The sequence below is a fragment of the Conger conger genome, chromosome 1, assembly GCF_963514075.1.
Source record: "Conger conger chromosome 1, fConCon1.1, whole genome shotgun sequence".
Lineage (NCBI taxonomy): Eukaryota > Metazoa > Chordata > Actinopteri > Anguilliformes > Congridae > Conger > Conger conger.
In genome coordinates this window covers 85,200,367-85,215,881 of record NC_083760.1, presented here as the reverse complement: position 1 = coordinate 85,215,881, position 15,515 = coordinate 85,200,367, and the positions used below count along the sequence as shown (strand labels likewise).

Genomic DNA, 15,515 nt, shown 5'->3' with positions numbered 1-15,515 from the left:
AGGAGTCCTGCAGGGTGCGGTACCGCCTTCAAAGGCAAGCACCTGGCTGGAGGCTTATAACAGGTCACCTCGTGGCTTCATGGGGAGTCTTGCGCTCCCTTTTTCTTCTCCTCCCGTGCCAGGCCGGGCGGCTGGACCAGTCGTTCGTTCACCTGTTTGCCGGTATTTCACCCACGATTCACACCCCACGTTTCATTCTCACATCCACACACTTTACTTATGAATACGCTACACTCAACTGTTGCTTTTGTGTAGAATTAATTGCTTGTGGGTGGATAATTTGTTCAATAATTAAATGTAACAAGTGATTCATGAGGAAGAAAAAGTTTGACAATTTGCAGCACACAAAGAAATGAAAAGTGTTTCTGGTTTTGAGAGATGTGTTGGTCCTCTGAGAGCTGAAGTAATCATTTGGGAATGGTTTCCCATTTTGGTGTTTCTTTTTTGTGTGTGTTAGTATAAAAGAACACATTTGAGATTTCCAAATATTCAGTTTCCAAAAAATGTAATTTTACAAAGACATTTTTGTATTTAATGTATTTAATTTAAAGAAGTAACATATTACTGTAAGCAATTGACTACTTTTTACTTAAAAACTTGATCAAGGCTGTCTGAGATCAGAAGCAAGGAGCCAACCAAAGTCTGCAGAATAACTGTGGCAAGTTCTCCAACATGGCGGCACGGGTGGTGCAGTGGGTAGCACTGGCGCCTCACAGCAAGGAGGTCCTGGGTTCGGATCCCCGTTGGCAGGGGCCTCTCTGTGCGGAGTTTGCATGTTCTACCTGTGCCTGCGTGGGTTTCCTCCCACAGTCCAAAATCATGCAGGTTAGGCTGATTGAAGAGTCTAAATGGCCCATAGGTATGAGTGATTGAGTGAGTGAGTGAGTGAGTGAGTGAGTGAGTGAGTGAGTGAGTGTGTGTGTGTGAGTGAATGGTGTGTGTGCCCTGTGATGGACTGGCAACCTGTCCAGGGTGTGTTCCTGCCTTTCACCCAATGTATGCTGGGATAGGCTCCAGCCCCCCTGCAACCCTGTTCAGGATAAGCGGGTTAGGATAATGGATGGATGGATGGATGATTGTGTGATGGAATTACACAATACAGTTAATTTTTCAATCAATTTTTATTTGATTATTATTTAATATACTTTTTAGAGATATCAATAATTTTGGCACCTGCACCTGCAATTTTCTAGAAAAAATGAGAAAAACATTTAACATTAAACATTAAAGTTTATTTTTCCCAGTCTTCTGCACAGGACAATCAGACAGTCGGTGCAGCATACTCGCATACTCTCATCTCACTGTGTCCAGATATATCCAAAACGAGCAAAAAGCAGCACCAGGAGCACTAGCAGGCCTGAAATCACAATATTTAGTCATGAAATGTGTGCAGAGGCAATTATTGCTACAGTGCAACATATACTATGTTGACAAAATCCTTTTACCAGATGGTTTGATCCTGGAGGTGCCGGCTTTCACTTCAGTTGGTTCACCTGGGAAAAATGGAAAACAATGACATCTAGAGTATACATTTTCATACAGGAGACTGGAGTTCTCACCAAAACACACAAGGCACTTACATGGAAAAGAATAGTCTACTGATTTGGTGAAGCATCAACTTCATGGCCAAATGCTTCATCTGAACTGAGACCAGGTTTTATGAAAATGTCTGCTACTGTAAGAATTTGATGGAGACCTTTGGCATTTCACCTGCAGGCCTGCATAGACCAGGTGGTTCTACTGCAGGTGTTTTATATGTTTCAGTGCCACATTGTGACCGAAACTTTTGTTTTGTATTGTTTGTATATTGTTGAAGGAATGTGCCTGTTTTGTAATGGTTTCATTTCAAAAGCAGGATTACGATGATGACCCTGTGAATTTATTGTTTTATACATAAACAGTAATGATGAGTTGAAACATTTAAATTAGCATAAAAGTAAATTAATTATGTATTATATTATGCTTTTGTGTGGGTATGTGTATGAATTTACCAAATGATAAATGTCTTCACTTACCGTTTTGATCTTTTGCAGGAACATCTAGGAAAACGCAAAAAAAAAAAAACATAAGTGCCATTTCGAAGGGGACTCAGGGTTGCATATTAATTTTGATTTGAGAAATATCAAATAAAGTAATCAAAATTTCTCACAATAAAAAGCACTTTAGGAAAAAAGATCCTTAACTTGCTTTAATCTACGCAAATTTGTTATTGTTCATGAAGTTGGCAAGTTGTTATTTTATGGATTCTGGACTTGCATGTGATTTATTGTGTTTGAGGATATTTGCAATAAATTAAGTCTGTTAAGACTGACACTCTGACTTACCAAACAGTGTTCCTGATTAGCCTACACTAATTGATTTCTGAACAGTTACAGGAAGTGTTGAACAGTGTTGGCCCACTTTAAGTGTAGCCTTTTACTTTATTTCTAAGAATAAAATTCTGCAACAGAAGCCTAATAAAAAATAAAGGCCTTCCTCGAATACAAGCCTGCCCCAAATAAAGGCTTGTGCTTTGTGCAGCCTAAGTAAATAAAAGGCCCCGGCCACAATTTGAGGATTTACGGTATATGGACTGTTAATCCACAATTGAAGAGTATTACTAGTATTAGAGTACCTGTGCAGTGACATGGCTTTTGGCCAATGCCTTTGCAGTATAATTGTTCATCACATGGCTGAGTGATGTCGCGTCCATTAATACTGCAGTGTCCTGTTGGCTTAGTGGAGGTGCAAACAGGGGTTGCTAAACCCCTAGTTTGAAAACACTCAGTTACAAGAAATTCACATTTCTTTAGACAGGTCTTAGGGTCTGTAGCTGAAATACAGGAAAACAAGGTTAACACACACACACACGCACACATACACGCATACCCACACTCAAACACACACATGCACAGACATACACACACACACACATACACACACACGCACACACCTACACATACACACACACTCACACACACTCACACACACATACACGCATACACACACTTACACACACACACGCACACACGCACGCACACGCACACACGCACACGCACACGCACACGCACACGCACAATCACACACATACACATACACATACACATACAAACACACACTCACACACACACACGCACGCACACACACACGCCCACACACACACTCACGCACACACTCACACACACACACACACACACACATACACATACACGCATGCACAATTTATTGTTCAAAAATGTTTTCTAAGCAATTTTATGAAAGATGTTGTTTCCCATGTTTTGAGCATAAAATGTGCCCTTTTTAGTCCTTTTTGTCAAGGGCTTTATTGTATTGTACAATTCCATCAGAAGATATAGCATAAATGAAATAAAACTGAATCATTTGCATTGGCTTAAGGTTCATCTGGTTTATCATAATCAAAGGTCATTTCTCATAAGCATACTACCTAGTTTATCAATTAAAGTAATTCATATGTAATTCACAGGTGACATGTCTCATTAATGTAGTACATTTTAGTTATAATTGCACACAAGCATTTTTTAGATACTGAGTTACAACTCTCCACACAGTTAGCATAGCAGCAGTCTATGTGGACCAAACTATTTTTTTGAATCTATTTCTCACTCAGGCTCAACCACCAAATAAGTGGCGATTTGGAGACAGATTTTATTTTCAGACTTGTTTGCAGTCTTTTGGTAGTTTTTGTTGTACTGTGCATGTCAGTGTAAAGAGTTCTATGAAGCGTTTAGAAAAGGTTAACTTGGCATAAATGTTTGTCAGCAATTGTAATAAAAATACTGAATCAAAGGCCTAATTACAGTGAATATCTGTGAAACAGGCAAAATGTTCTTATGGTTTCAATATAATTCCAGTCACTCAGAATCTTACAAATCTGAAAAATGAGCAATACCTGCAGAAAGCACGAGAAAGAATGACATAAGATAAGTTAAGAGCAGCATGTTCCTGTTAAAAAAGAGAGAATTTGTACATAATTAGTTGAGCGAAAGCACAAAGCTTTCTATGAGCAAGGTCATTTGTGATGGCATCCATCTTAAAAAATTTTTGTGTTACATGTATCTGTTCGGTAAATGTGTTTGCTCCCAATCACATTACACTTAAAAGTAAAAATAAATCTCATCGCGTCTCAAGAACTGGATCTTTGGAGTTTTTCCATGTGTTCATACCACACGGATTGCACTCATTTTAGGTCTGAAAACCTGCGTCCCTGCCCGCTTGTCTTTAAAATGGCCGATTGATTGACCGATGATTCAGCAATTTTCAGAACATTACGTATCCTGTATACATTAGCTTTCCAGAATGACAAAAATCACTGACATAGGATGCTATGCTGTTGCTTTGTCTCCTATAAAAGTGAAGCAATGTGGAAATTACCTTTGGCCTGTAGTTGCTTCCTACACGAGCTGAATTGTGTCACCGCGTGTCCTTCGGGCTGCATGTGCGCATGTGCATTCAAACTGTACCTGTCGTTTCCGATATCCCTATCCCTGTCTAACCCAAAAACTAATAATAATTTTAATTGATTTGCACTTATGATGACTGTATGTTGAGCACAGCGTGTGTATTACTAGTTATGGATGTGTTGCTTTAACTTGTGGAAGAACCTATGCACTTGTAAATCGCTTTGGATTAAAAGCGTCTGTCAAATAACTGAAATGTAAAATGTAAATGTAAGTCATGCGTGTACATGTACGTAATAAAACCTTCTGGTGAATCTTTCTTCTTTGTTCAAAACAGTGCAAGGTATGGTAGCTTAATATAGCATACTTACAGTTTCCGGAATTCATTTGATCGTAATTTTATCTTTGCTCCTCTCTTCTGGCAGTAAACTCCATTGCAGTGGTGTTGGCATTTTATGTCTGTCCATTTTTGTTTATTTAAAAAAATAATTATGTTTTCATATTCTGTTGTTTGAGTTTTGCTGGAACTTTCTCTCGACCTGTGCAGGCTAGATCCATGTTGTACAAAAACATATCTGCTGGGTTTTGAGTGAAAATGGGTCCAGACTTGAATCAGGTGGCACTCACCTCTGGCAGATGTCTCCCAAAATGTGTTTAATTCCTTTACATTACTTTCACCAATCATATTCCTTTACGTGATGCCTTTGGTGTTGTTTTGCTGTATTGTGTTCTTCTGATGTCCATTGTATTTAAAACCCAGGAATGCTGAATCTCCCATCTGTCAAACAAATGTACCCTTGGTTAACAACAAAGAAACCTTGAAATTTTGAGGAAAATAACCATGGGTTTAAAAGAGGCAATTCTCTCCTAATGGTCGGTATCTCCAAAAATGTTTGATAAAAACAGCTCCAGATTTGAAACAGGTGGCTCTGGGTGCTGCAGTCTCCCATGAAAAGTCCTCCTTTTCCGAACTATCTTCTGTGTCCCAATCCCTTCACTGAAGATAGTGGGCATACTGTATGAAGGGGAAAATAAATAAAATGTACAATAGCCAAGCAGTGTGACAAATGAAGAGAATGTGACTGCTTCACTTCAATCTTCAAAATGCAAGTGAGACCAGTGAAACCAGAAATATTGCTGCACCCAGTACACTCTTCCTCAAACCAAACCACACATTACATGCCTTGTTTGGCTGAGCTTAGTTTGTTTGTTTTATCAGATGATAACACGACATGCAAAATCATACTGTAGGGAAGAATACATTTCCTGCTTCATTGTTCTTGGATGGTCACCTAACACCTCAATCGTACTGAATGATCAAGGGGGGTTAGAAAGCCCATACTGAATGATCAAGGGGGTTTCATTGTCTGTGTAAGGCCTTCTTGCCTTCTTCTTGGGACGGTACCATAAAACTTTACAACCGCACCTGGTTCCAAATCGAGGATTCGAATCTTTACTCTGCACTCTCATAGGAAGCGGGAAGGGTAATCAAGGAAGGCATCTATTTTCTTGAGAAGCTTCTCTTGTCTCAATTTCTAATCAGGCCTCCAGCTGTAAAACTCGTTACGACAGGGGGCAACATCCTTTACGGCACGGGAAGGTTTCAGGAAGCACGGCCTGTTGGGCCCAGACTATTCTCTTGGACACCCCTTCCTTACTCCCTCCCTCTCACATCTCCCTCATTCCTTAGTTTCCCTGAAAGTATGCATAAAGCATAAAGCATCGGATGTTTCATGACATATTCATGTTTAGTATTATTCTGATTGTTTCAGTGCAACTGGTGCAGTGGTTTCATTTCTGCAACAGCAAACCTCGGACATCATAACTAACCAGGAACCAAGGAGCAACTGTGTGGAGCTCTGCCCCAGTGAAAGCCATGTGCCTCAACCCCCCTCATCAAATCTCGTTTCCTGGGGAGGCCTGGCTCCAAATTACAAATGGTTATAAAACGCCTGATTGGTTGATTGCGGACCCATTTCTAGGGTCAAGAACAAAGGCCTGGATTTTGGATTTAAGGAGACCAAGCCAACCAATCGGGGAGGATGCAATCAGACTCCCGTGCACAGCGTGCACGTCACTTCCATGTACAGGGTGTCTGTAGCTTTTATTAACAGGTATGACTTTTAAGACTCCGTAATTTGGTTTCCTTTCTAATGCTTTTATATTTTATTTGGAACTAGTGTGTAATTACGTATGTAACCTGCCTGGTAAAATAAATTGTTAAAACTTCATCTGTGTGGTTTCGCTTACTGACACTCAATGTTACACAGGGAATGCTTGGTTACCCTCTCGAGTTGGTTTAGGGATGATGATCATTTACGCTTAATGTATCACAGCGTATAGCACCCGTAGACCTCTGATGGTAAATCCCTCGCCTGTTATGTACGGCACGGAGCACCCAGACGCAGACCAGCGGATAATCCATTACTGGTTGAGGGGTGGGGTTGCTGCTAGACAGAGACCAAGGTACAAGAACACAAGGACATTTGTATCACAGTCAGAAATCTTTCCTTCTGCTCAGGGTCGTAGGGAGTCTCGAGATGCTTGCCACAACTGTGGTAAGATTGGGCATTTTAAAAGGGACTGCTGGTCGAGGGGTGGGGGTGCTGCTAGACAGAGACCAAGGCTGAAAAACACAGCAAAAAGTATAAGTATAATAAGTATAAATCTCTCATACAGTTCCAGCCATGACCTATGAGGACAAGAATTTAATACTGCAGCAGCTTAAACAAGTTTTAGTGAAGTTTTATCTAAATTCTGCTGCTGCACATAACACAAAGGATATGACTGACAATACAAACTTCAAACCATAAGGGTGCAGAAGGGTTTGGGTGTCAATCGATAATGAAACTATTTCTGGCAATTGTACTGACAAAAATATGAAATAAGGTATTTGTGCATGTAAGAGATACAAATGGGAATGCAAACTGCCTGTAAAAATGTAACACATAGTTAAGAATGCCATCACTGCTCCACTGTCCTATACAGTGGGAGCAATAATTATTTGATCCTTTGCTGATTTTGTAGGTTTGCCCACTTACAAAGAATGGAACTATGTAGAATTTTTGTAGAATCATAGTTACATTTTAACATTGAGAGACAGAATATCACAAAATAATCCACAATAACAACATCATACTTTTTTATACATTTTTTATCATAATTTCACATGAAATAAGTATGTGATCCATAGAACAATAGGACTTAATACTTGGTGGAGAAACCTGTGTTGGCAAGCACAGAGGTCAGACGTTTGTTGTAGTTTCTCACCAGGTTTGCACAGATCTTGGGAGGGATTTTGGTCCACTCCTCTTTGCAGATCCTCTCCAAATCCTTAAGGTTCCGAGGCTGTCGCTTGGCAACTCGAAGCATCAGCTCCCTCCACAGATTTTCGATGGGATTTAGGTCTGGAGACTGGCTAGGCCACTCCAGGACCTGAATATGCTTCTTTTTGAGCCACTCCTTTGTTGCCTTGGCCGAATGTTTTGGGTCATTGTCATGTTGGAAGACCCATCCACGACTCATTTTCAGTGCTCTCACTGAGGGAAGGAGGATGTCGTCCAAAATTTCCTGGTACATGGCCCCATTCATCCTCCCCTCGATACAGTGAAGTCATCCTGTCCCCTTAGCTGAGAAACACACCCAAAGCATAAGGTTTCCACCTCCATGCTTCACAGTGGGGACGGTGTTCTTGGGGTTGTACTCAGCATTTCTCTTCCTCCAAACACGGCGAGTCGATGCCAAATAGCTCTATTTTGGTCTCAGCTGACCACATCACCTTCTCCCAAGCCTCCTCTGGATCATCCTGGTGTTCTTTGGCAAACTTCTGACGGGCCTGTACATGTGCCTTCTTCAGCAGAGAAACCTTGCGCGCGCAGCAGGATTTTAATCCTTCACGGTGTAGTGTGTTACTGATGGTTCTCTTTGTGACTGTGGTCCCAACTGCCTTCAGGTCATTAACAAGCTCCTCCTGTGTAGTACTGGGCTGATCCCTGACCTTTCTCATGATCCCACGAGGCGAGATCTTGCGTGGAGCCCCAGACCGAGGGAGATTGGCGGTGACTTTGTGTTTCTTCCATTTTCTAATAATTGCTCCAACAGTTGTTAACTTCTTACCAAGCTGCTTGCTTATTTTCTTGTAGCCCATCCCAGCCTTGTACAGGTCTACAATTTTGTCCCTCATGTCCTTAGACAGCTCCTTTGTCTTGGCCATGGTGGAAACGTTGGAATCTGATTGATTGTGTGGACAGGTGTCTTTCATACAGCTACATAACGATGTAACGAGTTGACACAGGTGTTTTGGGTAATGCGTTGAGATTAGGAGTGCTTCTTAATGGAAAATTAACTGGTCTGTGGGAGCCAGAATTATTGCTGATTGGTAGGGGATAAAATACTTATTTCATGAAAAAATACGATAATAAATGTAGAAAATTTATATGATGTTTTTATTGTGTATTATTGTGTGGTATTCCGTCTCTCAATGTTAAAATGTACCTATGACATTTTTCTACACAGTTCCATTCTTTGTAAGTGGGCAAACTACAAAATCAGCAAGGGATCAAATAATTATTGCTCCCACTGTAACTATACAACACACACATTGATGTTTGTTATGGCCATAGCTGTTTACACAGCAAAATGCTGATGAGAAGGGATTGATTCAGAGAATTCACAACTGTCTTAATGGGCCCTCAGGAATATAGGGGAACTACCAAGACACACACTGGGACCTGATTTTCAAGGGAGCCATGGCAGCATCAGTACTGGCTGTAACATATTTTGTCCACCAGATGCCAGTCATTCTCTACCAATGAATATATCCATCCATCCATCCATTATCTGAACCTGCTTATCCCGATCAGGGTCGCAGGGGGGCTGGAGCCTATCCCAGCATACATTGGGCGAAAGGCAGGAATACACCCTGGACAGGTCGCCAGTCCATCGCAGGGCACACGCACCATTCACTCACACACTCATGCCTACGGGCAATTTAGACTCTCCAATCGGCCTAACCTGCATGTCTTTGGACTGTGGGAGGAAACCGGAGTACCCGGAGGAAACCCACGCAGACACGGGGAGAACATGCAAACTCCGCACAGAGAGGCCCCGGCCGACGGGGATTCGAACCCAGGACCTCCTTGCTGTGAGGCGGCAGTGCTACCCACTGCACCATCCGTGCCGCCCCAATGAATATATGTACCAGGAAATGTGATCCAAGTCTCACGAGACAAAACGTGACGGCGGAGTAAAGCAGTGAGTAAAACAGTAATCGGTCTGTAAGAGTCTTTATTTCCAATGTTTATTAATTACCTAAAGGCAAAACCATTACACTGGCGTTACTGGATGCATCGGCTCTGACTTGTTGCCTTCAGGTTTTAATAAAACAACACAAAATGGATGCTGAGTACAGGGAAAGGAATGCTGGAATGAATAAAGCTCGAACACAGCAGTCTATGTGTAGAGTCACCTAGTGCTACTGGGACTCCCCTCCCTTGGTACAGCTCCATTGTGGTTGTTCCCAGTATCCAGTGGTGTCAGACATATCTCCTGAAGTCCACTATGTGGTGAGCCTGTGGTCACTTTGATAAGGATGTGTTGTTCCTGAATTAAATCTTTCTCTCTTGTTTGCATACAGGTCAAGGTTTAAGGGGGGATTATGTAGGGAAGAATACATTTCCTGCTTCATTGTTCTCGGATGGTCACCTAACACCTCAATCATACTGAATGATCAAGGGGGGTTAGGAAGCCCATACTGAATGATCAAGGGGGGTTCACAGGTACATGACCCAATCAGGGTCAAGTAACTGTATATTACATCAGGAGGTTTTGGGGCATAAAAGCTCATTCTTTTCTAACATGAGTTTGTAATTGAACTGCCTTGCTTTTACCCGGTATGCTTCAAACTGTAATTAAAGAGTATTTTTGCTATCTTAATAAATTGGTGCTAACCTGAATATTGGACTACTTGTTTTACTTCACAAAGGACCACAATTCCTACAATACACTCATGTACCAAACAAACTGTTTAATTCTCTACTTTTAGCAAAATTCTCCTTAATGTAATTTATGGAATTCACATGGAAAGCACTACTAATCAAGATGCCGAACACAAATGACCAATTGGCCACATTACCACGGGTATGCCCGCCTGTATTGGTGAACGAGGGCTGCCAATGCTGCAGTGAGAGGCAGAGTGAATGAGGCAGCCTCATTGCCCATCCCTCTCTCCCTTTTCTGTGCATCTCCAGGGGTCGTGCAGGGTGCACAATAGCAAGCACCTGGCTGGAGGCTTATAACAGGTCGCCCCGTGGCTTCATGGGGAGTCTTGTGCTCCCTTTTTCTTCTCCTCCCGTGCCAGGCCGGGCGCTTGACCAGTCGTTCGTTCACCTGTTTGCTGGCATTACACTGACGATTCACACCCCACGTTTCATTCTCACATCCACACACTTTACTTATGAATACGCTACACTCAACTGTTGCTTTTGTGTCAAATAAATTACTTGTTTTGTTCATTTGTTCAAGAATTAAATGTAACAAGTGATTCATGAGGGCATTCGTTTGTAGAGATTTGCAGAAAAAGTTTGACAATTTGCAGCACACAAACAAGTGAAAAGTGTTTCTGGTTTTGAGAGATGTGTTGGTCCTCAGAGAGCTGAAGTAATCATTTGGGAATGGTTTCCCATTTTGGTGTTTCTTTTTTTGTGTGTGTTAGTATAAAAGAACACATTTGAGATTTCCAAATATTCAGTTTCCAAAAGATAAATTTTTACAGAGACATTTTTGTATTTAATGTATTTAATTTAAAGAAGTAACATATTACTGTAAGCAATTGACTACTTTTTACTTAAAAACTTGATCAAGGCTGTCTGAGATCAGAAGCAAGGAGCCAACCAAAGTCTGCAGAATAACTGTGGCAGGTTCTCCAACATGGTGGCACGGGTGGTGCAGTGGGTAGCACTGCCGCCTCACAGCAAGGAGGTCCTGGGTTCGGATCCCCGTCAGCCAGGGCCTCTCTGTGTGGAGTTTGCATGTGCTCCCCGTGCCTGCGTGGGTTTCCTCCTGGTACTCCGGTTTCCTACCACAGTCCAAAAACATGCAGGTTAGGCTGATTGGAGAGGATGGATGGATGGATGGATGGATGGATGGATGGATGATTGTGTGACGGAATTACACAATATAGTTCATTTTACTTTATATTTACTACTTCATTATTTTATTGCCTTGACATATTTACTTTATTTTATTATTATTATTTAATATAATTGTTAGAGTTATCAATACTTTTGGCACCCGCACCTGCAATTTTCAGAAAAAATGAGAAAAACATTTAACATTAAACATTAAAGTTTATTTTTCCAATCTGTTTAAAGACATTAGTTCCAGTCTTACAATCAGACAGCCTCGGATGGTGCAGCATCCTCTCCGAGGCAACATCTCACGGTGCCCAGATATATCCAAAACAAGCAAAAAGCAGCACCAGGAGCACTAGCAGATCTGAAATCACAATATTTAGTCATGAAATGTGTGCAGAGGCAATTATTGCTACAGTGCAACATATACTATGTTGACAAAATCCTTTTACCAGATGGTTTGATCCTGGAGGTGCCGGCTTTCACTTCACTTGGTTCACCTGGGAAAAATGGAAAACAATGACATCTAGAGTATGCATTTTCATACAGGAGACTGGAGTTCTCACCAAAACGCACAAGGCACTTTAAATGGAAAAGAATAGTCTACTGATTTGGTGAAGCATCAAGATTCATGGCCAAATGCTTCATCTGAACTGAGCCCAGGTTCGATGAAAATGTCTGCTACAGTAAGAATTTGATGGAGACCTTTGGCATTTCACCTGCAGGCCTGCATAGACCAGGTGGTTCTACTGCAGGAGTTTTATAGGTTTCAGTACCACATTGTGAACTAAACTTTTGTTTTGTTCGTATATTGCTGAAGGAATGTGCCTGTTTTGTAAAAAAAGCAGGATTATGATGATGACCCTGTAAATGTATTGTTTTATACTGAAACAGTAATGACGAAACATTTAAATTAGCATAAAAGTAAATTAGTTGTGTATTATATGATGCTTTTGTGTGGGTATGTGTATGAATTTGCCAAATGATAAATGTCTTCACTTACCGTTTTGATCTTTTGCAGGAACAAATAGGAAAAAGCCAAAAAAAAAAACAATCATACTGAGAATGAGTGCCATTTCGAAGGCGACTCTGGGTTGCATATTAATTTTGATTATTACAAGAGAAATATCAAACAAAGGCTGAGATTCAAACAAAATTTCTTCTTCACTTTGAATTAAATTCAACACATTTTCTTAACCTCAGAAAGTGTGGAATTTCCCCCCAAAAAGGTCCTTTCATTCTTCCTCAAATGTACAAAGTACAAATGTTCATTCAATCCCAAAACCCATAAAAAACACATAATCCATACTGTTGCTGATCAGCAATATGATCAATGTTTTCATTGCCAGCACATTTTCTTCTCCCAATATAGGAGGACAACATGAATTAAATGATATGGACTCTTAACCCAGTACAATTGAAGAGCATTACTAGTATTAGAGTACCTGTGCAGTGACATGGCTGTTGGCCAATGCCTTTGCAGTATAATTGTTCATCACATGGCTGAGTGATGTAGCTTCCATTAATACTGCAGTGTTCTGTTGGCTTAGTGGAGGTGCAAACAGGGGTTGCTGGACCCATAATTTGAAAACACTCAGCTACAGCACATTCACATTTCTTTAGACAGGTCTTAGGGTCTGTAGCTGAAATACAGGAAAACAAGGTTAACATACATACACACACACACACACACACACACACACACACACACAAACAAATACACACACATACACACCTACACAATGTATTGTTCAAAAATGTTTTCTAAGCAATTTTATGAAAGATGTTGTTTCCCATTTTTCGAGCATAAAATGTGGCCATTTTAGTCCTTTTTATCAAGGGCTGTATTGTATTGTGCAATTCCATCAGAAGATATAGCATAAATTAAATAAAACTGAATTTGCATAGGCTTAAGGTTCCCCTGGTTTCTCATAATCAAAGGTAATGTCTCATAAGCATACTACCTAGTTTATCAATTACAGTAATTCAAATGTAATTCATAGGTGACCTGTCTCATTTATGTATTACATTTTTGTTATAATTGCACACAAGCATTGTTTTGATACTGAGTTACAACTCTCCACACAGTTAGCATAACAGCAGTCTATGTGGACCAAACTGTGAAAAAAATTTTTTTAATCAGTTTCTCACTCAGGCTCAACCACCAAACAAGTGGGTAGACAGATTTTATTTTCAGACTTGTTTGCAGTCTTTTGGTAGTTTTGGTGTACTGTGCATGCCAGTGTAGAGAGTTGTATGAAGAGTTTAGAAAAGGTTAACTTGGTTAACATCCAGTCACTCTAAATCTTACAAATCTGAATCAGCAATACCTCCACAAAGCACGAGAAACAATACGAGCCACATCTTCCTGTTAAAAAATAGATAATTTGTACATAATTAGTTGAGTGAAAGCACAAAGCTTTCTATGAGCAAGGTTATTTGTGATGGAATCCATCTTTTCATTTTTTTATGTTACATGTATCTGTTCTGTAAATGTGTTTGCTCCCAATCACATTACACTTAAAAGTAAAAATAAATGTCATCGCGTCTCAAGAACTGCATCTATGGAAGGTAGTTTTTCCATGTGTTCATACCACACAGATTGAACTCAGAACTAGCGTATTGGCGTTTCTTCTCTGAGTTTGAAAATGGCGACGGAACAATGGATGATTTTGCCCTCCTCAGAACATTACGTATACTGTATACATTAGCTTTCCAGAATGCCAAAAATCACTGTCATAGGATGCTATGCAGTTGCTTTGTCTCCTATAAAAGTGAAGCAATGCGGAGTAAAATGTTATACTGACCTTTAGTTGTTTCCTACTCGAGCTGAAAAGTCTGACCGCGTGTCCTTCGGGCTGCACGTGTGCGTATAAGTTCAAACTGTACCGTAGTCCTTCCTCCTGATTGACCCTCCCTTTCCGGTATCCCTCTTGTCTAACCCAAAAAAAGAAAAATTGGAATTGAATTGCACTTATGATGACTGTATGTTTAGCACAGCATGTGTATTTTACTAGTTATGGATGTGTTGCTTTAACTTGTGGAAGAAGATATGCACTTAAATGTAAATGACTAAAATGTAAAATGTAAATGTAAGTCATGCGTGTACATGTACGTAATGGAATAAAACCTTCTGGTGAATCTTTGTTCTTTGTTTAAAACAGTGCAAGGTATGGTAGCTTAATATAGCATACTTACAATTTCCGGAATTCATTTGATCGTAATTTTTTCTTTGCTCCTCTCTTCTGGCAGTCAACTCCATTGCAGTGGTGTTGGCATTTTCTGTCTGTCCATTTTTGTTTATTTAAAAAATAAATTATGTTTTCATATTCTGTTGTTTGAGTTTTGCTGGAACTTTCTCTCGACCTGTGCAGGTTAGATCCATGTTGTACAAGAACATATCTGCTGGGTTTTGAGTGAAAATGGCTCCAGACTTGAATCAGGTGGCACTCACCTCTGGCAGATGTCTCCCAAAATGTGTTTCATTCCTTTACATTACTTTCACCAATCATATGCCTTTACGTGATGCCTTTGGTGTTGTTTTGCTGTATTGTGTTCTTCTGAAGTCCATTGTATTTAAAACCCAGGAATGCTGAATCTCCCATCTGTCAAACAAATGTACCCTTGGTTACCAACAAAGAAACCTTGAAATTTTGAGGAAAATAACCATGGGTTTAAAAGAGGCAATTCTCTCCTAATGGTCGGTATCTCCAAAAATGTTTGATGAAAACAGCTCCAGATTTGAAGCAGGTGGCTCTGGGTGCTGCAGTCTCCCATGAAAAGTCCTCCTTTTCCGAACTATCTTCTGTGTCCCAATCCCTTCAATGAAGATAGTGGGCATACTGTATGAAGGGGAAAATAAATTAAATGTACAATAGCCAAGCAGTATGACAAATGAAGAGAATGTGACTGCTTCACTTCAATCTTCAAAATGCAAGTGAGACCAGTGAAACCAGAAATATTGCTGCACCCAGTACACTCTTCCTCA

General features: G+C 40.4%; 2 long non-coding RNA genes across 3 annotated transcripts; both read right to left on the bottom strand.

The window, feature by feature from the left end:
* Window positions 1–1,210: 1,210 nt before the first annotated feature.
* On the bottom strand, window positions 1,211–14,971 carry LOC133128665 (uncharacterized). 2 transcript variants are annotated; one of them, XR_009708771.1, is made up of 6 exons: window positions 14,726–14,971; window positions 14,335–14,464; window positions 12,973–13,895; window positions 2,016–2,039; window positions 1,446–1,493; window positions 1,211–1,357 (listed from the first exon to the last, which is right to left on the bottom strand). It is a non-coding gene; the product is annotated as an uncharacterized LOC133128665 (long non-coding RNA). The 2 variants fall into 2 exon arrangements; XR_009708770.1 differs by having other exon boundaries at window positions 12,973–14,464.
* Window positions 11,268–12,196, bottom strand: LOC133128698 (uncharacterized). The gene is made up of 3 exons (XR_009708780.1): window positions 11,980–12,196; window positions 11,787–11,891; window positions 11,268–11,472 (listed from the first exon to the last, which is right to left on the bottom strand). It is a non-coding gene; the product is annotated as an uncharacterized LOC133128698 (long non-coding RNA).
* Window positions 14,972–15,515: the final 544 nt, after the last annotated feature.